This window comes from Pararge aegeria, chromosome 18, assembly GCF_905163445.1.
Source record: "Pararge aegeria chromosome 18, ilParAegt1.1, whole genome shotgun sequence".
NCBI classification, from domain to species: Eukaryota; Metazoa; Arthropoda; class Insecta; order Lepidoptera; family Nymphalidae; genus Pararge; species Pararge aegeria.
The window spans coordinates 5,744,268-5,770,147 of NC_053197.1; the positions used below are offsets into that span (position 1 = coordinate 5,744,268).

Here is a 25,880-nt window from a genome sequence, read left to right on the forward strand (position 1 = left end):
TCATCGCATTAGGATAAGCCTGTAATGACAAGTTAAGTTTAGTAAATAAATAAATAATTTCAACATTCCATGACAATATAATAAACATGTTATGTTATTTAGGATGTCTACATAGACTGTCAATTTTGACGTTATAGTATATCACTACTTGTACTTTTGGTTACATAGGAATCTAGGGATTACCTTCACTCATTTTTTACTCGTGTACTAACTACTAAGTTTGTAGACTGTTACTTAACTTTTATGTCCCAATGGTTTAGTGACGAAATAGTAGGCAAAAGTTAGTGTGGTATAATATAATATTATGCACCATATTAAATTCCCTTAAGAAAAAGCGGTCCGAATCCAATCAGTGTCAGGCACTATTCCAATCAGCTTTATATCTAGTAATTTATCGAACGCCCGTAATAATGAACGCTCGTGTCGAGCAGTCGGATTTGTGTCAACCGTATTTATTATGATCCCGATCTTTTTAGCCGATTAACCTAAGACATGTTTGATACTATACCGAGACGATTTTCGAAGCCATAAGCAGTAAGCCTTCATGTTTATTTTGAAGTGACATAACACTTTAAATTGTATACGTTTTGTTTCTTCTTGTTTTTAGATTTTACTTAATTTTGAGTGGTTTCTTTATCTCGACTGCAATCCTAATGGTTAATTATGCAGCTTAAGACGGTAGCGGGCTAACCTATTCGGGGTATGGTAATTATACCGCTGGTGCTTTATCGCTTGGCAGCAAGTCTTCGTTGATAGGGTGGTAACTAGCCACGGCCTAAGAGCATCTAACCATACAAAATGGCGGAACACCAATTATATAATTTTCAATAGATACAGATGGAGCATACAGAATTTTCCCATTTTAACCTGTAGAAGATCTCTATAGATAGATAGAACGGAAGATGTGTGTTATCTTTCAATTATTATTTATTTGTATTGTGGAACCTATCTTTTCTGTAAAGAGACTTCAGTGATGATTGTTCACACGGGTACTGGTTTCACGTGTACACGACCATGGCCTTGTGCTGTAATAAAACCACAAATATCATGTGGAATAAATTCCCACCGCACTCCCCGCGAGTGTGTTTAACGCTGGGAGTAGCGGGATTGCGTCAATCTTCCCAATTATTTGCGTCAAGGTCAACGAAGGATGGTAATGAGTAATGGCATTTTATTTCTAGCACTCACTTTACTAACTATTTCTGGCTCCTATTTATTACGCATAATTCAAAGATAAAATGTTTGAAGTAAAGAATATTGCTAATTCAGAAAGTAAGAGTCGAAATACCAGGAATTATAAGATCACAAAGTCTCTCAAATTCAGCTAATGTTTCCTTTTTTTTTTTTTTGAAGCAAGCGTAAGTTTTTATGGAGGTTTAGTTATTTTAGAACTCAAATCATGTAATTATTTTCACCATCATCATTATCAACCTATTACCAACACACAGGGCACTGGTTTCCTCTCGGAACGAGAAGGCCATATATTTCAACACTCTGGCAAGTGCGGATTGGTAGACTTTATACGAATTTGAGAACGTTATGGAGAACTCTTGGGCATGCAGGTCTCCTCGTGACATTTTCCCTCACCATTAACCTCAGCAGGTAATATTTAATTTACTTTAAAATAAAAAAACGCATATTACTCCGAAAAGTTAAAGGTGCATGCCGGTGATCCAACTCGGTCCGAAAGGGGGCCGAAGCTGTAACCACTAGGGCTGTCACCGCTTTGTGATTATTTTAAACCATACAATGAAAACTAATGTTTTTTTTCGAAATTCATTGTGTTTACGAGTCTTCTTCTTAGGGTGCCGCCTCCTTACGAAGGTTGGCAATCATTAGGGCTATCTCTACCTTGGACACCGCTGCTCTTAATAATGATTTGGTGCTCTTTCCAAACCATTGTCGTAGGATTTTGAGCCATGATATTCTTCTTCGGCCAGGCCTTCTTCTGCCTGCCACTTTACCTTTACTGTGTTTCATCATCATCATCATCATCTCAACCAATTGACGTCCACTGCTGGACATAGGTCTTTTGTAGGGAGTTCCACAATGCACGGTTTTGGGCCGCTTGCCTCCAACGGCTCCCAGCTACTCTCCTGATGTCATCTGTCCACCTCGTTTAGGGCCGACCTACGCTGCGTTTACCGGTGCGGGGTCGCCATTCCAGCACCTTAAGACCCCAACGTCCATCGGTTCTCCGAGCTATGTGCCCCGCCCATTGCCACTTCAGCTTCACTGTGCTGTGTTTACGAGTAGCGAACTAAATATTTAAGCTCTTTTTGAACAAAAAATTCCATGGGGAATTAGTCGCAGTCAGATATTACCTTCATAACAGGTCACAGGAGCACATAAAACAAAACGGGCGTTCGTGACTCAGCCGGAGACGCAAATTGGCGTCAATTTGAGATCGCGCAGCACGTCACGGCTCAATTGAGGAATGTGTCACTTACATTACATGCAAGTATGCTGCGGTTTATCACAGTCTGCCTTGGAAGGGCCAGATTTTTCCACAGCTTCTCTAAATATACAACTTCTATATCAGAAACCAAGTTTATTGGGATTCGATTGTCGTTTCAAAATGCCATTGTATGTTGCATTGTGGTACCCACTTTAAGAAAAAGCTTTGGGATTGTTTGCAAGACAAAGGAGGAATATTAGTGATGCTTAACATAGGTAATATTAAATTTCTTTTATAAAGTTATTATAAAACAGACATGGAAAGTCTCATCACCATCATTAAATCAATCCATTACCGGGCCACCACCACCAACCACGGGTATCGTCCCACAGTGAGAATATTTGAGGCCGTATTCCACCAAGCCAGTCCAGTGCGTATTGGTGGACTCCACACGCATTAAGGTAGGTTTCCTCACGATGTTTTTCTTCACTGTTGAAGCAAGTGATATTTTTAATTCTTAAAAGTTTCGAACATTTACCCACTGTTTTTCTGGCCATTAAAAGGTAAGCGCTAACTTGGAAAGAGTACGACAGTTTATTAAACCGATACCAATAATCGATTTAAACGTAGCATCGTATCAAACTGGTGATTCACTGGAAAGTACGACGTTGTAATTATTCCCTGGTAGTTTCCAAAAAATTGTCTTCTGTCGGGAATTGAGTCCGGAATTCGATGCTTTGATAAAACACAAATCCACACTAACTAATAAGTGGTTACTAAGTTCAAGATATCCGCATCAAGACTGATTTACAAAATGGCTTTGATGTTAAAACTTTTACAGAAATTGATGTTTTAATTTTAATTGCCGAGGCCTGATGATCCGGATTTATTTATTCACTCGGACTCGGGAATGTATCGCTTCGTTTATTGCACATAGATCTATTTAAATTCTACAAACGTTAATAAAATGGTTAGTCTGGAACTGGACCAGTCCCTGTCGATGACATGCAATTGTTATCAGTTAATATCAATAAAATGAATGATGACAGTTGTAGAACGCTTTTGCATTGCTTATTTATACAAACAGTTGGACGACAATTGTTTGATTACTATTGTATTGGCGTGCAAGGTTTATAGTTTATGAGATGGTTAAATGGTGAGACGGCACCATTTCTTTCGATATCGCTAAACCAATTTAGTTCATTACATTAAATTATGTTTTTATCTGATGTTGTCATTGTTTCACCAGTATTTAATTCTAAATGCCAATAAAAATTTCAGAACCGACGGTATACTAATACATATTTGAGATTTCATCAATAAACCTTCTTAATAAGTCAAATTCAAAATTCAAATTCAAAATTTCTTTATTCATGTAGGCCTATCACAGGCACTTATGAAGCGTTCATACATAATTGTTTATATAATTGTAACGGGATGGTGATAACTTCGTTCGCCAACTTAAATCTAAAGCTACGAGGGTTCCAAACGCGCCCTGGTCTAAGAAGAGCAAAACTTAGCCGGGTAAATTTATTTTTTTGTTATCACCATCTTCCAGTAAATTTAAATTTAGCTATGAAGCTAGAGCAATTCACACCCAAGCTTTTTTATCGTTTAAATAATCCTTAATGTTATAATAGGATTTTTCTGTAAGCTTACGTTTTATATAAACTTTGAACTTATTGAGAGACAACTCAAAGATTTCATTTGGTAATTTGTTATAAAATAATATACAATTGCCCTTGAATGAATTTGCAATTTTGTGTAGCCTAGTAAACTGCACAACGAGTTTATTTTTGCTTCTAATATTAATATTGTTACAGTGCATTTTCTTTATAAATTTTGATATATTTTTATGGACATAAATTAAATTTTCATATATGTACTGACTATGCACCGTCATTATTTTAACTTCTTTAAATTTATCCCTTAATGACTCTCTTGGGCCCATTTTATATATCGCACGAACAGCCCTTTTCTGCAGGACGAAAATAGAATCTATATCAGCAGCATTACCCCATAATAAAATGCCATAGGACATAATGCTGTGAAAATAACTAAAATAAACAAGCCTAGCAGTTTCTATGTTTGTCATATGACGAATCTTTTTTACCGCGTATGCTGCAGAACTAAGTCTGTTCGCTAAATTATTTATATGTGGGCCCCATTGAAGCTTAGCATCTAAAGTTATTCCTAAAAAGATTGTCGTATCCACCAAATCCAACTCCTCATTATTAAGTTGTACAATGGTTTTTACTTGTAAGTAATGGCAAAACAGTAATTTGATGCTCAAAAAGATTTTTGAGCCTAAAAAGTTGGAATTTTTTTTCAATTGGTTTTTAATATGTTTTTTTAAACACACTTTCGTATATTTGGCGCTCACATCGCTTTCTTAGCAAAATGGCGCCCAAAAGTAGTTTTACTATGTGAAATTACTAGGCGGAATTTTTTTTTAAAGAGAATTGAGAGCGAAATTTCAAGGTCAAGGTTTCTGTTTTAAATAATATCTCCTTTTACATAGCGCACATTGACAGTAGTCCTTATTAATTCAGTAATTCGATAGTTTAATCGGGAAGGTTTCTTATTTTCTTTTTTGTGTGGCTGTCTTAAACTAAAACTGTTTAATTTTCCGTAAAGTGCCCCGTAATATAGAACTCTTTCTATATAGGAAAACTAAAGCTAACCAAAATATTTAAAAGAACAGCTGGCCCGAATCAAAATCTTCCACCTACATGGGGGCAGTATAAGTTAAAACGTATATAACCATAGTTCCCGGCTCTTTCTATTATTAAGTACTAAATTATGCAGTCTTAAAACGGAATACTCATGGAGTTATCATAAGATACATTTTCAATGCGAAGTTTCGAAATGGTAGTTACTCAGTGCCAATGATACTAGTGAACAGAAAACTTACGTGGCCCCAGTATTGACCACGTAATTACAAATATTTATAAATTAAGCTGACCTTTACGAAGTACGGGAAAGTTTATTGCAGCTTATCTCCAAGCAAAGTTTACGCTTATCATCAATCGTGTCGCCAATATGAGATGAATGCCCATTTCGGTCATGTAATGTCGAAGTGAGGTTATGCATTTTTAACAATATTATTTTGTTTAATGCCATGTATTCCGCGACAATCAAACTACGTTATTGGTTTTCTACGATTGGCAGTGTAGGGGAAATCTTCTGAGTACGTTGGCCACCGACTACGCCTTTTTGCTAAATATTAAGATATTTGTTATTAAATCAGGTTTTAAACTTAATACGGTATCTAATGGTTTCTAAATTTATTGTATCCCAGTTTCATATTTATACATTAACTATGGCATAGTTTTTTTATGGATCTCAAATTTTAATATGGATGACGTAGGTATATGTAAAGAAATACAATACATGTTAATCTTTATATTGTACCTACATTATTAATTATTTTGTCAGTAATTGTTATTTGTACCTACTTATATCTTAGGGCCGGTTTTTCACAAATTATATAGTACTAACTGACCCCAGAGCCATCTGTCGGGCTGATTTGTGAATCTAAACCATCCAGGGTGCCACCCAAACGCATACCGAAAAATTCATTCAAATCGGTCCAACCGTCTAGGAGGAGTTCAGTGACATACACACGCACACAAGATATATATATATAAAGAAAAGATATAATTTCTCCGCAGACGGGTTGCAATTTTTTTTACTTTTGTTTTTACCGCCGCACCGATTTTAATTAAATTAGACTCACAGATAGATCATCACACAGACATCCTGGAAAAGGACATACTCTCTAGCTTTTTTTTCAAAACTTAGGCGAACCGCTGGCGCTACTATAATTCAATTTTTAAAACCTTAGAATTTTATTTTTAATAAATGAGTCTTGTTCTCACGCCGCACTGTAATGGTGAGGAAGAAAGGAAGTGTACTAATGAGGAAGCAGAGTACCTCTCGACATATTTCTTGTGAGTGCAAGCGAGTACCTGACTTAGATTTCTCCCAAGATAAAAGCCTTAGTTTCTTTGTGTCTCTACAGTAAAGCCATTTAGTGAAAGGAAACTTATTTGCTTATGTGCTTCTCTCATCACAAAAAGAACTGTTTAATGTCCGATGTGGCAAAGGTGTCAAGAAGTGTGCAAGCTATCTAATTGTTACGGTTAATGGAGGCGTAGTTTAGTTCAAGGAAAGTGGTGCCTATATAGCCCAGTGTTTAGAGCTTCGGCCTCCGTCTCGAAGGGATCGAGTTCATGTCATTCACTTCTTCAACTTCAACTTTCCTAAGTTATGTGCGTTTTAATTCACATACAATTAAATTATCAATTAGTAAAACGGTGAAGGAAAACATATTAAGGAAACATGCACAATGAGAACTTTGTGTAGAACTCTCAGTTCTACACAAAGTTCTCATTGGTGTGTGAAGTCTATCAATCCACACTTGGAGAGCGTGGTGGACCACGGCTTAAACTGTTCTCACTCTGAGTGGTGACCCCCGTTCCAGGATGTCAGCTATCTCTGAGTTTTTTTTTTTTATTCTCATTTGTACACCACTCAGAAAAACTAAAAAAAAAGAACAAACACTCAAAGATTGAAGCAGGCAACCTTAGGATTGAGCCAGGCAACCTTAGGATTAAGAAAATTAAAAGAAAAACTAATCGGTGGAGTACACTATTTAGAACGTACAAACGAATAACTACATACTAATACATAAACCAGACTACACAAATACAACAATACTATTGATAAATATAAAAAAGAAATATACTAATACATATTCTAACATACCATATATACTTAAATATGAGTTAGAGTAGATAAATAAATAACAATAGTCAATATAAATTTCACGCCATTTTGTTTTCACGTTAATTTAAAGAAATACGCGTGCTCTGTAATGGGCCCGTAATGTGGCAATGATAATGATTACGTTTGCTCCAAATAAATTATAAAACTTGGTTTTTTTCTTGTACTGGTAGTTTCGTTATCGCTTTAATCACTTCATTTATATTAAAACTACAAGTTTACTGCATGCACGGGTATTGTCTCAGAAATGAGGGGCGAAGTTATAATGGTGTGCGTAGGAAAAATCGTACACTTTATAGTTATTTCCTGCGAGCGTTGGCGTTTGTTATTGAAACAATACCTACACCACATTGAACTGTATCTGTTTAGGTGTTATCTGTTATTTAAGCTGCGAATGACAAGCTCAATGGCACGGGCTGGTGTTGTCATCACGAGCTGCTGTGACGCAAGACCGCCATATGGCCACTCGTTTGCGGTATGCAGATGAATGTTTGGCAATGTAATTATGAAATAGGAGTACCTATTTGGGAATGATCCTTGCCAATCCTCGCCTTGTCTAGGATCTCAGAATTGACACATGGAATTCATTCATACAGTGACTGGCTGTCTAAACTTTTCTAATCTAATCTATATATTTTTTTCCTTGTAAATAATTTTGCCTGTTAATTTGTCAAACGTTTTTTATTAAGGCCATAGATATAGGGAAGACACTGCCTCCTGTAACACAGTTAAAACTTCCGCAGGAGACAGGGCTTAACACTAATGAAATGTATACGTTTTTCTGATTAAATAAAGATATACTATTATTATTGTTGTTATACTGCCAAAATGCAACACCTTTAGCAACCATTTGTACCATTCTATATTGTGGTCATTCTTAGTCGATATTACTGCACTTCTTTGTTTACGCATGGAAAATTCCTCCCAAAACCCAAATCTCCGCATCTTCACCGGTTCGGATCTTCTTCGGTTGGTTGAGCATAATCTGTTTTCATTCAGTCAGGCACTTTACGGTTTTAAGGTAGGTTATATAAAAAAGATCTGTTAGCTATAAATATTAAATCTATTTTTGGTTCTTAATTAGTCCTTTAATTTGCCAGCTTTAGTTACTTTTTTATTTTTATTAAGTAATGCAGAATTATTCAAATTGTTTATTGGTTTGTATTCAGTACTAAAAAATAGGTACGTACATATAATTTCTAGTCATTCAAAAATTAAAAGACATTTCCGATCGTTTTATTACCGAACCGATATTGAGTAACTTCGTCGTCTAGAAACACATTAACAACTCCACAAATAATAACTAGACGTTGAGGCTAAAGTTGTTTTTCTTACACGCGTCGATTGACAGAACAAGTAACATTAGTCTCGACAAATTTGTGCGTATGCTTATGATTTGTGCGACATTTATATATCTCGTCAGTCAGCAGGGCTAGCACGGGCAGGAGACAAAAATTAAATCCCCCGATAATATCCCCTGCAGCAACGGATATAATTAACGTGTCCACCTGCTTAAGCACGGGAATATGGAATAGGAGAAGTTTACCCCCGTTTATTATTTCACATATATTATTTGGATATTATTTCCCCTTAAAAAAGCGGGAGGAAAAACAATTTGTATCCTTCCCCCGGGGATATAATTGTCTCCTGCCCATGCTAGCCTTGCTGAAATCATTGCATTGATAAATTGTGCGGTTACATTAATATCAATACCCTATAGCAGTACACTGGATTAAAGGCCTCTCCCATCGGAAGGATTTGCCTGCATTCATCACGCTGGGTAGACGCGTGAGTGATCGCAGTAGATGGTTATGTACTATAACCATGAGAACGCTGATGCCCGTCTTCCGTTATACTCGTATTTCCTAAGTCGCCTCGTACGACACACATTGGAAGAGGAGGGATGACAACTGTATTCTGATCTGCCGTCACCACACGGTTGGTATCAACCAATGGAAATTTCACTGGTGAACTTAATTAAAACTTCCACAAAACATCAAAATGTTGTGTATCTCGTGTACAACGTTCGCTATAAAAACGAAGCCATTTTTACCCACGATAAAGAGGAGACGGTATACGTTTTTTGTGTGCATGTGTGTGTGTTTTTTAATTACCATTTTCCTAAAAAGCTTGTGTGCAGTAACTACCATATGTGCTTAAATATATATACGGCTGGCCGGGTGTGTAACGTGTGGTGACGGCAGATCAGAATACCACTTCTCCTCTTCACGTGCGTGTCGTACGAGACGACTAAGAGAATCAGCGTGATCTCTGCTACTACTACCATTTACTCGATCATGAACCAGTCTACCCAGCATGGTGATTATGGGAAAATCACTCCTATTGGAAGAGGCTTAGGCCGCAATAACAGGTATATGTTTTAATATATTTATCTTAATATATATAAATCTCCTGTCACGATGTTTGTCCGCGATGGACTCCTAAACTACTTAAACGATTTTAAATTAAATTGGCACACCGTGAGCAGTCTGCTCCAACTTAAGAGATAGGATAGCTTAGATCTTTAATTATAGTCGCAATTTTATTTTATTGCAAATTATTTGTCTTTAATTAATTGACAGTCACATGCATTTAAGGCTTAACGATACTGAATACTTTAAAAACAAAATCAAACGCAGACGAAGTCGCGGGCAACAGCTAGTTGTATTATAAATATTATATTCTTGAGCAACTTCTTACATACATTTCTAAGAAGAAATTTAGAATTGTATAAACGTATCGGCACCAATTTAAACGTATAAATATGTATCTATTTCAATCAATATGTGAAGTATAATAAATAGAACGCCTTTCAAATTGTACACGCTAAAGAAACACAGTTCTAACTAAATTACGAGATCAAATACGACGATCTCATATCACGGGAATTGGATTGAAGTCAACCCCTTTGACTTCAGCTAACTTTAGGTAGCTACGAGTACTTCACTTCTGCTTTACGTTTTTTGTTCTTGTCGTCTATACCGACGAAGCCGACCTAATTTCTTTTGGCTCTTGAATCTTGATCAGCTTTATTAGATAATGCTTGCAGAGGAAATAACTTCGCAATGTTAATTGCTTTGGAATCTAGACATGTTGAAAAAGGATGAAAAAAAAGACAGTAGACTGCCATGTGCGAAGTACTTACTTGAAACTAATGACTCAAAATATACATGTATATCTACTGTTTACTCTATTCGTGAGATCTGTTCTATGCTTCAAAGAACTTATTTATTTATTAGGAAGCCAACGTGGATACGTTATTATGAAAATTAAGCTTAATTTGCCTTTACAATGAATAATTGTAATTTTTTTTTTAGCTCTTACCAATTATTCATTGTAAAGTCAACATCTCCTGAGGATGCTCCGGAGCGAAACGTGCGTAGATGGTACATTACCGAAGATCTGTTTGGTGTGGAGTATAAGGATTGAAGAAATCATAAATTACACCATACAGATTCTCCTGGTTTTCGCCGACTATAGCAATTAAGCTTAGTTTTCATAATATATCATGGATTTCCGCAAACGCCTGCTTCTATACAATATTCAAAGAACTTAATTACATCTTTCTGAAAAGTTGAAAGTAAAACTTCAATAGCATCAATTAGTTGCTTTAAACCTTTTTAAATGAAATCGAAAACACCATAAACACGACATCGTACCGGACGCTAAATCGATGGGGTGGTAACTAGCAAGTATAAAACAATAGATGGTAACGGGCTAACCTGTTAGTATCGGAACGCTAAATCACTTGGCGGACTACTATGTCGGTATGGTGGTAACTAGCCACGGCCGAAGCCTCCCACCACACCAGATTAGAGGAAATTCAGAAATTATAAATTCCTAAATTACCCCTAACGGCAACACGGACCTCCAACTTAAAAATACGACTCTCTATTTTTTTTTTTTTAATATATTACGACAATACACACATCGCCGTCTAGCCCCGTAGCTTGTGTTATGGGTACTAAGATGACTGATGAATATTTTTATAATAAATAGAACTTAAACTACTAAAAAACATAAATACTTATAATATACAGATAAACACCCAGACACTGGAAAACACTTATGTTCATCACACAAACATTTTCCAGTTGTGGGAATCGAACCCACCGCCTTGGACTCAGAAAGCCGTCGTCTCGATACCTACCTACCAGTCTGAGGCAAGACTGACATTGTTTATCATAAAAAAAGTTAGGTTTATATTGTAGTAGGACAGATACCTACCTTTCCCTACAAGGAGAATCTTGTTATGAGCGTAGAAATTATGAAAGTTGTGTTTCTAGCTTAGTTATTAATATGGTATGCATATTTGTGTAGGCACCAAAAATGGTTTGCGATGTCCCCAAACACGCAGTGGAAATGGAGCCTCTTCTTATACAGTCATGGTGATATGTACCGTTAGCTCTTTACATTTGCTGTTAGCTAATCGTTTATCTTTGTAAACAGCTACGGTTACACGAAATCTTTTATCTGAACGAGGTTTAGTAGTAGGCTGATCAATGCCGTAACTTGTAACCAGTCAGATTATTCAGACGGCCGATTGGCGCAGTGGGCAGCGACCCTTATTTCTGAGTACAAGGCCGCGGGTTCGATTCCCACAACTGGAAAATGTTTGTGTGATGAACATGAATGTTATCATCGCTTCGTATAGCCTTCTTCTATAATGTGCAATGAAAAATTGAAACACAAAGAAAACAAGATGTATATATGCTTACACTAGCGGACCCAATGCCATCTGTCGGGCTAATTTGAGAATGTAAACCATCCAGAGTGCCATTCAAACTTATACCAAAAAATCATTCAAATCGGTCCAGCCGTCGAGGAGGAGTTCAGTGACACACACACACGCACGCAAGAAATATATATATATATATATAAAGATATATATAGATTATATATAGGTAGATTGAATAAGTACCAATTGGCACAACACCCCCCCCCCCCCATATGAAAAAAATATGTAGACAACATAATAAATAAATATACTACGACAATACACACATCGCCCTCTAGCCCCAAAGTAAGAGTAGCTTGTGTTATGGGAATTAAGAGGACTGATGAATATTTTTATGAATAATATACATAAATACTCATAATATACAGATAAACATCCAGACACTGGAAAACACTTATGTTCATCACACAAACATTTTCCAGTTGTGGGAACCACGGCTTTGCACTCAGAAAGCAGGGTCGCTGCCCATTGCGCCAGTCGGCCGTCAATGATTATATATCAAGGTGTGTACTGTGTACCTAATTGTCGCAACTTGATCTACGATCAAGAACCTCGTGGGAGGTTCACATATAATTTGTTCATCACATTGTAGTTACTTGCGAAGTTCGTAAGTATTTACAATGAATGAATCTCATACTTAAACAATAATAAATCGTGACATGGCCGGATTCGTTTTCAGCATGCGATTGTGTAATTGTGTGCATTCTAGGAGCTATCGGGTTCTTCCTAAATCAAATTTTATATTTTTACTAGCGTACCCAGCCCGCTTCGCCGGGCTATATATTGCTTTATTCTATTTAAACAATAAACTTACATCATTAAATTTTTAATTTAAGTACCATAATATATTAAATCATTTATTTCTCTCCGTATTCATTCTTTTCAATTCTCTTCTCGAGCGGGTGAAGATCATTATCTACACCCATGTACACCCAACAATAGAATATCATCATAGTAAATAAAAGCTGTATTTGACAGTTTGACAGTTCAAAAATAGGAATGCTCCGATCGTCACCAAACTTTACAGGATTACTCGCCAGGTCAATCCGGAGATTCCCTGAAAGTTTCATTGAAATCGGTCCAGCCGTTTCAGAGCCTATACGGAACATACCCACACACTTTCTCTTTTATAGATACATATATAGAAGATAGATAGAAAGTCCTTTTAGCCAACGCTTGGTAATAAATATCGAACTATGCCACGGCCGAAGCCTTTTACCAGACAGGAGACAATTCACAAATTATAAATTCCCAAATTGCCAATGATCGAATCCGGGGCGTCTGCTTATGGGGGTTGCCGTAAAACTGTATAAATAATTTTGCAGCCTTTTTTATTGTAAGCTTACTACTAGAAAGTTTTACTAGGTAAGTATATTTTATGTATAAATTTCATTCGCCTACGCACGATTGCACAGTAACTTTCATGGTTAAGAGAGACGTTGGGAAATATCTATACTCATATTATTATTACAAAGAGTTTGTGTGTTTGCTTGCTTACACGCGCTTATCTCAGGAATTAATGATTCTTTATTTAAACAGAAAAAACTTATATATTTCGATAGTGTGAAGCCCTGTCTCCTGCGGTAGTTTAAACTGTGTTACAGGAGGCATTGTCTTCCCTATATCTTTGGCCTTAACAACAAACGTTTGACAAATTAAAAGGAAAAATTATATAAAGGGGAAGAAAATTATATAAATTTGTGAGGCGGGTGCGTAGGTACTTTTGATTGGTTTGTGGGTATACGAAATGAAAATGTTTTTCGTGTTGGATAGTCCATGTATCAAGGAAGGCTATGTTACACTACGCTATGAAGTATAATGCAAAAACGGAATTAAATATTCCTTTTGCGAGCTTCCATTGCGTGCGCTGCGAAAACGGATTAAGTTACGCAAAAATCGTATAAGTATCACGGAATTGTGTCCCTTTAACGTTTCTTTAACATTTTTATGGCGATATTTGTTATTAAATAATGAATTATTATTATTAATTTTATTTAATTAATTCTAACCAAAATTTACATGTTGCCTCAATAAATGTTATGGTGTAATCATAAATTCTTGAGAATTTTAACGTGCCGTCAACAATGGGTAACCTCTAAGGAAATTCATTAACAATAGTGGCATCTACCTGCTCACAACATCAATAAAGATATTCCATATAAATAAAAATTCTAACATTTGACGGCCGAGTGGCGCAGTAGGCAGCAACCCTGCTTTCTGAGTCCAAGGCCGTGGGTTCGATGCCCCCAACTGGAAAATGTTTGTGTGATGAACATGAATGTTTTTCAGTGTCTGGGTGTTTATCTTTATATTATAAGTATTTATGTGTTTTTTATAAAAAAAATATTCATAAAAAAATATTTATCAACTATCTTAGTACCCATAACACAAGCTACGCTTACTTTGGGACTAGATGGCGATGTGTGTATTGTCGTAGTATATTTATTTATTTATTAATAGGTATTATATAATATATTGATATTAATACTTATCCATAAAAAAATGTTATTCATCATGATTTAAAGAAAACCGAAACAGACACGAAGTCGCTGAAAACAGCTAGGTAGCTAGTTCTTAATAAACTATAGTTAGATTTTATAAAGTGTGAATGAATTGATTTGCTTTGGTTATTGCATCATTGCGTGTGTTACTATGTTAATAGCACGTCTAACCAATCAGTGGTTACTGTTATTACAATCTACTAGCAAACAAAAAAATCAATTCGGATGAAATAATATACCATTAGGTATCTACTGTTGAGGTCAGATGATGGTCTGGTGATTTTTTTATCTAACGTACAGATAGGTCGTACTTCCTAACAAAAATGAAACCAATCCGGTGGGAATATAGACGTAGTGTAACTAACTCTATGCCAAAATCAAGTCAACTAGTTGCTTAGTAAAGGACCAACAAACAAACATACCCACTTTTACATTTTTATAACATGATTTTCGACTGGTTAATTTAAGTTGGCATAACTTATATAAAAATATCAAAATTGGTGCAGTAGTGGTGTCCAAAATATTTGACTTCGACCTTGAGCGGTTTAATTGTCAGTAAGGACACAACAGTATCTCTATAACACGACATTTCGAATAGAACCAGTCATGAAAGAAACAGGATCCAAAAATGTTTTATCTGCAGGAGTTCATTTACTTTTTTTCGTTTCTGTGCTTCGGGGAATACTGGAATACAGAGTGGATTTGGACGCCGCATTCCATGGACCATAAAAGGAACTATTTACATAATGTGAGCTTTTAACGGTTACCAAAAAACAGAAAAGCTAAGAATGGTATGATGGTAAATGGATCCTTAGTTTTTTTGTACCTTATCCAGGCAGATAAAAGATACTGGCTATTGCCTCCATTTATCTCGTCTATACAAATCCAATGGGAACGCAGACGTAGAGTAACTCAATGCCAAAATCAAGCCAAACATACACACTTTTGCATTTTTAATAAATAATAAATATACGACAATACACACATCGCCATGTAGCCCAAAAGTAAGCGTAGCTCGTGTCATGGATGCTAAGCTAGCTGATGAATATTTTGATGAATATAATATAATGAAATACTTATAATATACAGATAAACAACCAGACTGAAAAAAAAATCATGTTCACCACACAAACATGTTCCAGTAGTGGGGAACAGCCTTGGACACAGAAAGCAGGGTCACTGCCCATTGAGCCATTAGGCTGACAGGTCAGGATTCTTACATTATTATGGTACCTTTTTCCAACAACAGCGGCAGTGGGTGATAGTAAATATATAGATACTGTAGTAATAGGCTTTTGCCCCATTTTCGTGAGCACCGTATTTGATACCCGGCACGGAGTTTATAGTTTTAAGTTATGTGGGTTTAAGCAATTAAAGATCACCTGCTCTAACTGTTAAGGAAAGCTTAGTCATAAAACCTGAATAACGGAGAGTCTTCTTAATGTTCTATGAAGTCTATGAAAATGATGCTTCGCGAAAAGCAGGAGAATTTTTTCGGTGAAATTTATATTTTTTTTCAGTCCTTATACGCCACACCAAACAGATCTACAGCAATGTAGGGTACACGTTTCGCTCCGAAACCGGAGCATCCTCAGGAGATGTTGACTTAATGACTAATTGTTGATGACGATAAAGAATTGTTAAGATAGGAGCAAAGTTACTAAGGGTACTTTAAAAAGCAGAGTTACAGACATAACTCAACGAATCGCAAAGCAAAAGTGGCAATGGGCGCAGAAAAAGCTCGGAGGACTGATATGATGGATGGACCAAGCGACCTTTGTTCAGTTGATACGACAACGAATATAAATAAGCTAGTTACAATACTGTGATATGAAAAAACGATCTCTACTGCCCAGGGTTGCCAACTGTACTCTAAAATAGAGTATTGTACCCTATTTCTTGTAGTTATTCTAATCCATAATGCTAATCGAGTAGGTACACTAAAGTAGTATTTTTACACAACTTTACTATATCCATAAGAATTACCATTTTCATAACCTAATATATTTTTTTTATACTTGCTTGTGGATTTGGTATCAACAAAATTATTAGGTTATGAAAATGGTAATTCTTACTCGACCCGGTTCTTACTCTGAACTTGACGTTTTTGAACGCTGATATATATATACATATATTTAAAAAGGAGTAATGCAATTCTTTTAAAAATGGAATGGAACAAGAATTATATTAATATAAATAAATTTATTTAACTTTTAAAATTAGAATAAATATACTCTTTTTTATTTGTAAGGACCCCCACTATAATTTTCTTCTCTAGGGAAAGCATACCTACGCATTCCTTCCCAGGAAGGGTGCGGACTCAAAAGCGAGCCATAATACCCACTGAACCCTAGCGAGTCCGAAATGTTGTTTTAGTAAACACCTCTCTGAGAACTCTAATTCTTTTTAATAATATTGGCAACCTTACCGCTGCCCGACATATTAGTAACGAGGTTAAGTTCGCAGTGCTTGTGTTATCAACGTGACTACACAATGGCTTACTAGGTCGTCGCAAGTGAGAAGATTATGACAAAAATAACGTCAAATATTGAATAGATGTTCTGACATTTAGGTGAATTGTGTGGCATTTTTAAATTTTCGACTTTTGGTGAAAGGTTTTACCGCTTTATAAATAACTGTTCAAACTAGTCATCGTTTATTTCAGCATCCTATACCCGTCTCCATGAGTCCATAAGCGGTGATAGCCGGAAGATAAGGCTTCGATTTTCCTCTCGTGGAGGCAGAGTCTCAAAGGAAAATTGCATGCCTGAGAGTTCTCCATAATGTTCTTAAAGGCGTGACCAATCCACACTTGGCCAGTGTGGTAAACTACGGCCTAAACCTTTCTCATCCTACAAGGAGACCCGTGCCCGGTTGTGGGCCGGTAATGGGTTGAAGATAACGATGATGTTGATGGCCGTCTCCAGAACGCAAATTGTTTATATGCTAAATAATTAAACCATGCAACAAACAAATAAATACCATTTGTTTAAATCCCGCTGGTAACTTTTATCAGCAGCTTTTCCGGGATATGTATCCCAAATATATATATATAAGCCCAATTCCGTGCAAATAAACATACTTTCGCAAATTTGAATATTAGTATGGATTAGCTGATACCAAATACAAAATTATTTTTTATTTGGTATCAGCTTTATATTTATAGTTAATTATTATAATTGTAGTTAAACAACCTCTAACTTTTTCTATCTTGTGGGAGATGTGAGCGGAGCGAGCTGCTTCCAAGCAGCCTAATCGTTAAGAAATTCATAAATCGTTGATAATTTTTTTAATCTATTGTTTAAACTTAGGTCAAGGTATAAGGTCAAATTAATCCCCCTCAATTTCGTTTTCTTTGTTAGATCCCCGTTTGTTTGTTGTTATTTTATTTTCTTTGATCCCCGCGGTTAGGTCGTAATCGGGTCGAAAGTAATGTTGTATAGGCCACGCGGAGTAGTGTTGCCCAAATTCAGTCTTGGTCTTGCAGTCTTGGTCTTGTTCTTGCGTTTTTGCAAGACCAAGACCAAGAACAAGACCGCGTATTTTTAGCAAGACCAAGACCAAGACTGACCGTGCAAGACTTGAGCAAGAACAAGACATAGCCTGCAAGACTCTTGCGTCTTGCAGCTAGGACTTAGCGCTATTTCACGGAGTAGTTAGGTGTAACAGTTCGGTGTATAGGTAGGTAGGTACGCTTAGGAATTCTATGAGACGCAAAAAACTATATCAAAGAATATGAAAAACTGGACCTATATCTATTAAAATCAAACTGAGTGCATGCATAGTTATGTTTTAACCATCGGCACTTTGATAATGCGGCATCAAAGGTTTTGTACTTACTTCTCAAAGAAATTTGCCGCTTTTCGGAAGTACATGGTTATGATACACGCGCCGGCGGCTTCTTTTGAAATCTAAAACAATCGTTGCCGCCGCGCCGAAATCATAACATTTGACACTATTCATACAAAATAATTTCGAATTTTAAGAGTACCTACAGGTGTTCCAAAGAATAAATAAGTTTCAGAGTGCTTAGAATGAAAATGAATACATTATACTGATCACGCAAGTAGTATTATGATTAGGATAAAATGGTGAGGATAGGTAGTAGATGTCATAATAATTCATTCTAGTAAGTAATTATAATATTGATTACTTATATGGTTTTAAACTAATTACTTAGGTACTATTATTGTACATTTAGTCATTATATTTCTTAAGTTTTTACAAGAAAAAATAGCATAAGTTGAGGGTTCAATCTCTTTCTAGACAGATAAGTATTGTTCTTTAAAATACAGTCAAGTTATTGTAATTAATTTGTTTTTTTACATGTTTTAGCAAATGTAAGCTTATAAATCAAAAATGTTTATTAAGAAACAGTTACTTCCATGGAAAACGACATATAGGTCAGTTGATTTTTCGAATTTCTTATCAAATCTTCAGTTATTTATTAATCTGCTTGATCTTTACTATGGCTATGTTAATTCAAGCTCACAATGTTCCAATTCTAATACGTTTTTCTAAGATTTAAAGTAAACTTTAATAAATAGTAATAGACTAATAGGTAATTGCAAGACTTGCAAGACTCTTGCTGCAAGACCAAGACCAAGACCAAGACTGGGAGCGCAAGACCAAGACCAAGACCAAGACCAGGTGTATTGGCGCAAGACCAAGACCAAGACTGGCTAAGTCTCGTCTTGTTCTTGCATTTGGGCAACACTAACGCGGAGACGTACAAATAAATTTTGAGATGAAGAAAAAGTATTTCACATATAATATAAGTTGATACTATTGTTTTACATAATCATCGCCATCAACCCAATACCGGGCCACTACAAGCCACGGGTTATGTTCTACTTCGTTGTTTTAGAACGATATGGAGAACTCCCAGGAAAGCAGGATCCCTCACGATGTTTTGCTAGTAAGTGGTATTTTAATTGTTTCAAATAAAACGCACGTAACTCCGAAAGTCATAGGTGACCAGTGCGGGTGATTGACTAAGTCTCCCCGAAAGGCAGCCCTAACCACTAGGCTACCACTCTATTTCTGATACTGAATGGTTTTTTTTAATTTTTTTTACTACGACTAAGACACCGTGACGTAAATTTATAAAGTGGGTAAATAATTAAACTTATGTTCATGACATTGAGTTGGTGGGTATTTTGATATAAATACGGGTGCATTTTTTATACAATTCTGTCCTACTTGGTCTCGAACGATGCAAAGGTGCCTCCCGGAGTCTTAGTAGTTTATCACGTATCTCTGCATCAATTAGAGCAATTCAGTTTAGTGTGTGTATTCAAAATGCACCCGTATTTATATCAAAATACTCACCGTCACAATGTCATGAACATTGGCTTTGGAAACTATTAACTAATTAAATAAAAAATATTAGCCCTTGACTGCACGGTGGTAGGTGCACGATGCTACATCATCATGTAGTGATGGTAAGTCTTAGATGGTAGCGGTCCACCTGTTAGGGAGTATGGCAGTTGTATTTAACGCATAACCCAAATCGTTTCTACGCGAAAAAGTCGTGATAACTAAATATATTTTATTAAGGTACTCTGAATTAATCCAAGAGGGGGGCGCAACGTGCCACCCTCGGAATGCCAGGGCGTGTCAGCTTGTTACCTCTAGTACATGGCGCACTCGGCTCTAGGATGTTATTGATCCGATGCCGACGTTGCCGTAGTTACCTACTAGCAACGAACCGCAAGCTGTTAACTTGAAAACAACATTATTTAATAAGCAGGTTAGTATAAGAACTACTACCATCGCTTAGAGTAGTATTATTTTAAAGTTTTTGGCTTTTCGATTATTCATTCAACACATATAAAACACACTAAATTTAGTAGAACATATTTTGTACAATTAGTGTACTATGAATCGGTGGTACACGCAGCAGTTTTTACTATTGCAGTGTAACCTTTGTCATGTTTTGTTATTTAAAGTGCCATTGTAACTGTTCCAATTTTTTTTTTTTTTTTTTTAACTAAGCATGAGTTCATTTCTAGAATTTCGTTATTTCATAACGATGACATTGATTGTTATCCGATTTAAACGATAGGTTTTCAGCACAGGGTTTTTGATATAAATACGGTTGCATAAAGAAGGAAAATGGCATAAAATGGAAAAATCCTTTATGAGTAATACAAAATTTTTAGGGTATGCTTTTGTGCATGTATGAAGTGCACGCCACTGATTATCTCACCTGCACGGCTAGCATGGGCAGGAGACAATTATCTCCCCGGGGAAAGGATAAAATTTACCTTCTCCCACAGCTTTATCAACTCTCAGAGCACTGTCGCACAAGTGGAAATAATATCCAAATAATATATATGTAACTAGCTGTTGCCCGCAACTTCGTCTGCGTTTGAGTTTGTTTTTAAAGTATTCAGTATCGCTAAGCCTTAAATGAGTATAGTTGTAATATATAAATATATAACATCTGAATGTCAATTAATTATAGATAAATAATTTGCAATAAAATAAAATTGCGACTATAATTAAGGATCTAACCTATCTCTTAAGTTGGACCAGACTGCTCACGGTGTGCCAATTTAATTTAAAATCGGTTAAGTAGTTTAGAAGTCCAACGCGGACAAACATCGTGGCAGGAGATTTATATATATTAAGATATTAAACGGGGATAAACTTCTCCTATTCCCTTTTCGCGTGCTTTAGCAGGATGACACGTTTATTATATCCCTGTCAGGGGATATAATTGGGGGATATAATTTTGGTCTCCTACCTGTGCTAGCCCTGTTGGTGGACCGATGCTATGATGAAGTCTAAATTATTAGGTAAGACAGTAGCATCTTCGGTTTATACGCGACATCGAACGAAAGGTCTTTGTCTGTTTATCTGTCTTTGTTAACTAACCAGGCCAACGACAAAGACCAAGCCAATGCCGAATTCTCAGACCAGAGAAAATTCAGAAATATATCATACTCGAAATTCACCAAACCGCAATAAAATCCAGGACAGAGAGACATCGAGGAGATCGACAAAAGTAAGTTGCTCCGCTATCGCGTGAAATATTGACAAACCAATGTTAGGATTTAAATTTAACTAGCGTTATAATTTTCACTTGTTTGTTATTTTTTTTTAATTTGATCTTATTTTTGAACGAGACGATCGGTTGTCATTCTCCGATTGGTTAACGCCGGTTGATCGCAGCGGGAACCAATCAAATTGATTGGATCCTACCTGGACGGCTGTTAGTTTTGGTGAGTGGTGGTTCTCTGTAGGGTCAGGGAGTGAAATGCGAGGTTGTAAAAAATAAGTTCATATTGTCATAGTTTATAAAGTAAATTAATAAAGTGACATTTGTATTGTATATTTATTTGCATTTTTTCGTGGCTACTACAGTTCTAATACCACCAACCATCTTTCTGCATTTATAATATTAGTAGCTCAATAACATGTTCGTAGCATGTCTGACGGCCGTCAATCAGCGATACATAATTTATCAGCATAGTGTATGCGCTATTGATTTGTGGAGGGGTTGCTATAACTACGGAGTACATCCTATGTGCGACCCACTGCCTTCTATCGATCAGGCTTTTTTTCATTACGGGACTTTGTGACCTATATTTCCGCGCCATCGTTGCAAACTATCCAACTATGTTATTTCAACAATGAATGAAAATACCTATTTTAGATTCTAGCCTTGAAGTAGGGATTTTAACTTTTATGGGCTTTTTCAATGGTTTAGTTTAAAATTATGTACTGCTAGATGAAGAAAATTACTATTTAGTTTAGGTAAAAATATATGTATAATATGTATAGGTATTTATTTGAGTAGCAGCTTAAATGCAAGGTCAATGAATAATACGAGTATGTCCCATAAATAAGTGGCAAGTTAAGAAATCGAATATAATTGGTTGTTTTTTAATGTAGGTAGGTAGGTACGACTATGTGGCGTTTTTTGTGAGTTCGTATTATCGTATAGTTAACCTGACCCTTATCGACTGTTGACACAAGCCAGAGACGCATACGAAATAAATACTTTGAGCGTTAAAAAAATATTGTTAAAAACTTAGGATATTATTAAAACGTTGGAAGCAATAATGTTATAAAATTTAAACCACTTTAGCTTCGCTTACTCGAATACATATGAGCAGGTAGATTTAACAGGATATTTATATATGACGTTTTTAAAATATTAGACTCTTGAGCTATTGCTCAAGAGAACTATTGTTCTCTACAATACATTAGCTAGGTTTTATTTACTGAAAAGTATACTCCATAATTCCGAAAAGAGGAAAACATAGTCAATGTGAAATAAGTTCTTGCAATTCCAACAAAAACATGTAAAATGATTTTTTTACCTTCTTATCAAAAACAATTTTCAATATATAATCTAAACACCAGATAATTCGTAATTACTCTAACGCCGCGCCATCGCCATTGGAGATCTAATCTAAATTACTGTAGTTTACTAAGTAATTTGATGTAACGATAAATCTGATGATTATAAAGAACCTAATAAAATTACGCGGCTAATTCTGTGTCGCCATCATAAAAAACCGCTTCGTGTGATATAGCAGCCATGGCGTCCTATTAAGAAAATGCGGGGGAGATTCAAATTTAGAATTTTATAACAGTCTCAGAGGTTTTTTTTTTGTTTTGCCGAGCGATGTCTCTTACCAAAGAGCGTGAATGGGGGCACTACAAACTATAGATATTACAATCACCACGTTCTATATCTACATTGCTTTCATTTAGTTAGCATAATCTGTAAACCGTTACCATAGAGGTCGCAGCTAATCTCGTTATTCCAAGTCAAGAGTTTTCCTACGTCTTAAAAATAAATGCCTGGTGTAACACTTATCGTGTACATTAGAATCATGTGCTCTTAAATAAAGACTGAATGTGGATCTTTTTTTAGATATTAAAAAAACATGACAACTAAGTAATAATTCACGGTTCATTGCCTCTATGTCGGAGTATTATAGTGATCCCGAAAATAGAACGGTTTGTGTACGTTTTTTTTGTTTAAAAGCAGGTGCGGTATGCCCGATACGGTAAGCAGGTAAAGCACGGGACCTGTTGCCCATTTCCGCATTAAAATTTAACGATCACATTTTATTTTAACAGCCTTTTATCCATCTAGATAGATACGCTTCATGTACTCGTAACTCAAGTTTTTTTTTAATTTGGGCTGGTTGGACGTAATTTCGACTATCCAGAATCGTTTATTTTGGCAGATGAGGTAATACGCTACACAAGGTAAAAGTTGTCTTATTGCAATGTTAGACGTCAAAAAGGTGATTCGTTTCTTTGCGCTAAATTAAATGCATTATCGTTTTATCGTTTGACTTAAGGTTAATTGAAATTTAATTGAAAACATTTCGCTCCTGGGCCTGTAGGTAATATGGGAAATACTGTAATACGGGAAAGTTATTCTATTGTAGCGTATATTGGGATTAAAAAGTAAATTTTATACTTTTTGGTTTCAGGTACAATTACCATTAATGTAGACAAGCTTTATTGTTTTCCGAGAAGCGTCAATAAAAAAAGGAAGTTTAATTCGTCGTTAGGTCAAGATCTGACTAGTGGTTAAGAATTCAATAGAAAGGACAATAGATGAAAAACTCAGAAAAAGAAAAGCAGGGTTTGTATTCAACGGGAGTCTAATAATAAATGGCTATAAATGATATAAAATGACCAAGGAATATAAGTCGGTAAGATTCCATGGAACCAAGAAGTAGGCTGATGTCAGATGGAAATAAAGAGTCATGGAGAGATTAGAGTGGAAAATGAGAACATTTCACAAGAGCTCAAAATTTCCATTTAACTAGTTTATGCATTTGAAAGTTGAAACATCTTACTAAGAAATATTTTCGATAATACAACATCCATTACTTTTTGTTTTGTTTATAAGGTATCAATTTATTGGTATGGGAAGTGGTAAGTCGGGTGTTCAAATGGACGCCACACAGCTTGATTAATGACTCCGGTTTCGTTTGGTTTATTTTTATTCATTTTTTTTAATGAACATCTCGTGTTTAGATCCCATCTAATTGGATGACTCGGTGGAAATCGAGTGAACGGTTAAATGCCTCAATAGTATCTATACTTAACTATGATGATCCGCTTTAGCAGCGCTCATGTTATTTAATTTCTACTTAAATAAACCCGAAACTGCATATTTGACAGTTGACTTTTAAATTTAGAGCTTATTTCGAGTTCACTGACCTCTATTATTATCACTGAATAGGATGTAGACAGTTTGTTTTTATCTATAATTGATTGACTATTCTATTTTCAATTTTGACAGTGATATTTTACTCGTAGATAGGCTGCTAGCGCACTTGATTTTGCTCAAGAAAAGTTAATATTAAAACGTTATAACGTTAAACGAGTTATATCGAACATTAATATCGAAATTACACTGTTATTAAGATTCCTATATATCAAGCAGATAACTTTTTCTTTTTTTAATGTTTCATAAGTTTTAGGTAAGGCTGTGTAGCAAGCGGGCTGAGATCCGAGCCCCTATAGGTAGGTGAAAGCTTAGTACACTTCACACGATCTAACTTGGCTTGAAGTTAGCTCTCTGTGACATTCGCACAGCCACCACGTACAATGTTACTTTGAATTCCTAGATACCATACTTTCAGCCACTCTTGACTTACTTAGTCAGGTAAAATAAGCATGTGTAAAATACTCACACATTTCCTTTTTTAAATAACGTTTGTAACAGGATAATACTTACCTGTAACAACAAAAAAATTGGTTACTTAATATAATACAATAAAAAAACTAGTGAGGTAATTATAATAAACAATTTTTAAAGTAGAACTTCTGCAATACTGTTTCTAGGCATCAGAAGTAAGTAACATAGGAGCTAATATATTTTTTTTTATTAATTTAATTTTCTTACATTATCTTTTTTTATATGCTTATAATTAACAGTTTCGTGAGATACAATTTTTGAAAAAGAAAAGTACAGCCCTGCTTTTGACACAAATCTTTAAACTAAAATAGAACTCTGAGTTGCGTAAGTTTTAATCAATTAAATATAACTTGCTTCAATAGTAAAAGAAAATATCTAGCGGAATCCTGCGTAAGCCCTTCTCATTCTGAGAGAAAGACACTTTACTTACTGACTAGTTATCGTTGGTGGCACTTCTAAACACTGTTACAACGGCAGGCGACTTTAAATATTCCATTTACTTTGACAGCCCTTCAGGGTCATTGATAAGAATTAATCCTAGGACTGTTAAAACTGTTCCTGTCTTCTAAGCAAGACGGCAGAACTTGAAGAAATACCTCAAAGGCGGTTACACCTTACCCTACGGTAGGAGTTCTAGAATCCTTCAGTCACTTGCTATCGTTGCACTTTTAAACACGTTTATAAAGTCAAAGTCAAATATTCGGTTATTCAAATAGGCACATAGATGGCACTTTTGATGCGTTGATTATATACAAAATGTGTACATAGCAG

The 25,880-nt window shown here is 35.7% G+C and overlaps 1 protein-coding gene across 3 annotated transcripts in view; it reads right to left on the minus strand.

The window, feature by feature from the left end:
• The window catches only part of LOC120631416 (fasciculation and elongation protein zeta-2), a 75,711-nt gene that overhangs the window by 19,527 nt on the left and 30,304 nt on the right, over positions 1-25,880 (minus strand). The window lies entirely within an intron of this gene.